The sequence below is a fragment of the Catharus ustulatus genome, chromosome 6, assembly GCF_009819885.2.
Source record: "Catharus ustulatus isolate bCatUst1 chromosome 6, bCatUst1.pri.v2, whole genome shotgun sequence".
NCBI classification, from domain to species: Eukaryota; Metazoa; Chordata; class Aves; order Passeriformes; family Turdidae; genus Catharus; species Catharus ustulatus.
In genome coordinates this window covers 20,879,580-20,882,046 of record NC_046226.1, presented here as the reverse complement: position 1 = coordinate 20,882,046, position 2,467 = coordinate 20,879,580, and positions in this window count along the sequence as shown.

The window sequence follows — 2,467 nt, the reverse complement described above, 5'->3', positions numbered from 1 at the left end:
GGGGGGGGGCGCAGGCACCGCGAGAGCTGCCGCGAGACCGCGCCGGGCCTGGAGCCGTCACGTGAGCCGCCCCGCCCTCGCCGCCATGACATTTACCGAGGCGGAAGTGGCTGCGTATGGCGGCGCGGCCGGGCCCTATCGAGGCGGAAGTGCCTTCGTCTCTCTCCGGAGCGCCGTCCCCGCTTGGCTTGTGACGTCACGAGGCGCGCGCGGCAGGCGGCGCCCGGGCGTTCCGTGGTCGCGCGCGGGACAAAAAAAACGGGGAATCGCTTAGTTTGGAAAAGATCCAAAGTGGGACCATGGAGTCCAACCACCGAACACCACCGTGTCAGCTAGATCAAGGCACTAAGCGTCACATCGAGTTTTTCCTTAAACACTTCCACGGGTGTTGACTCTCCTACCTCTCTGGGAAGCCCATTCCAATGTCTAATCACCCTTTATGTGAAGAAATTCTCCCTGATGGCCAACCTCCACCTCCCCTGTCCTGTTTCTGGTCGCCTGGCAGAAGAGGCCAGTCCCCAGGTGGCTACAACTTTCTTTCAGGTGGTTGTAGAGGGCAGAACCCTGAGCCTCCTTTGCTCCAGGCTAAGCAGCCTCAGCTGCTCCTCATCAGACTCGTGCTTCGGACCCTTCACCAGCTCTGTTCCCCTTCTCTGGACACGCTTCAGCACCTCTGTCCCTGAACTGAGAGGCCCAGAACTGGACACGGGATTCAAGGTGCAGCCTCACCAGTGTCAAATAGAGGGAGAAAAATCAAGTCCCTGGTCCTGCCGGCCACAGTATTGCTGATACAGGCCAAGGTGCCATCAGCCTTTTTGGCCGCCTGGGCGCACACTGACACACGTGCAGCTGCTGTTGGCCAGCGCTGGGCTGTGGTAGCCACGCCAGCGCAAAGCACTGGGAGAAGGGCTGGCAGCCCTCACAGAGGAGGGGGCTCCGGCCCTGCTGTTCATGCTGGTCACAATCGGTGCCAGGCTCTGCAGAAATCAACATGCCTCTCCTCAGTCCCCAAGAGGTTGCTCCAAGGCAATTAAAAACTGCAAGTAAGCACTACAAGGTAGAAATGGTTCTTCTGGGCCCACAAGAAAGGAGTTCACGAGCCCTGCTCAGCACTGTGAGCGCTGGTGCCTTCCCTTACAAGCAGTAAATTAAAGGCTGCCCAGGCCTAGGTGCCACTGCTGTAGGCAGTGTGCCACCACCTGGGCTGGTAGCTGAGGCTGGAGCTGGCCAGGAAGAGGAAGGCAGCACAAACTAAGAATTTACAGATGTCCTTCCTCAGGTTATCAGGACCCACAGGTGCTACTGATCTGCAATATTGCTGCTTTTAACAATTCTTCACGGGAGTCGGTGGCAACAGGATCTCCTATCTATGCAAATGGTTGTCAGAGCTCTGCCAGATGGCTTAACTTCCATTTGTCCTACTTTATTGTCTTCCAGTTCCTTTTTATCCTCTTTCTCTATGATAACCTATGAGAGGCATGTAATGTGGGAAAATCTTCTCAACTCTGAGTATTGTTCCATCAGTGTTAACCATTCCCACCTTCACTCAGTCCTTAGCACAACTTCTGAACTCCACTCACCCCTTAGATCTCCAGCAATAACTCACCTGTGTGAAGTCCACTCGAGCGTAAATGAAAAATAACGTTGAATTCTGACTTGGCATGCACAAGGCATAGTAGGTTACATCTCTTCCACAGTTGTGGTGGTATAAACTACATTTGTTATGTAACCTTCAGCCTGAAGGCCTGTCTATTAATTAGCCCTAGTAACCAGTTCAGGAACGCCTGTTTGGTATCTTTTGATGGGGAGGAGTTTGTTAGTGTGTACAGTGGGTATAGGAGGCCTTCCCCTCTGGTTTCTCAAAATCTTTATTTAGTAACACACACTACCTTCCCTGCTTGAGTGCAGACTTGGTACAGGGACATGACTGGTTGGTTTAGAGTGAGTCTGCTAATTAAGTCAGTATTCACTGTGCACATTGCTGGAGACCTGGCCAAAAAAATAACTTAGTTTACAAAGTTCTACTATTCTCACCTGTCCAACCTCACCTTTTTGCTGGAGTTTTCCACCTGCATAGCACAGCCAATAGGACTGAAGAGGATTGACCCACTGAGAAGCCCTAATTCATGGTCTGATGAATGAATTACAGGGATTGATTGAGATGCTGGTGTTGCTTGACTTCTTGTCTTGGGTTACAGTACAGAGTGTGATAAAAGGTATCTATTCTATCACCATCTGTTGAGGGTGGGGGCAGTGATCCTTATCTCAACAGCAGATATTCTGCTAATGGGCCATCCATTGAAACCAGGCAGGGCATTGTTCTTTATCTTTTCACAACCCATCCTTCCTCCAGCCAGTCATTTTCTGCTAATGGCCCATTGAGTCCCACTGTGTGACTGATAAAATTACTTCATCCCATTGGAAGTTGCTCCAGCCAGGGGGAAGAGCCCAACATTTCTTACCAAGA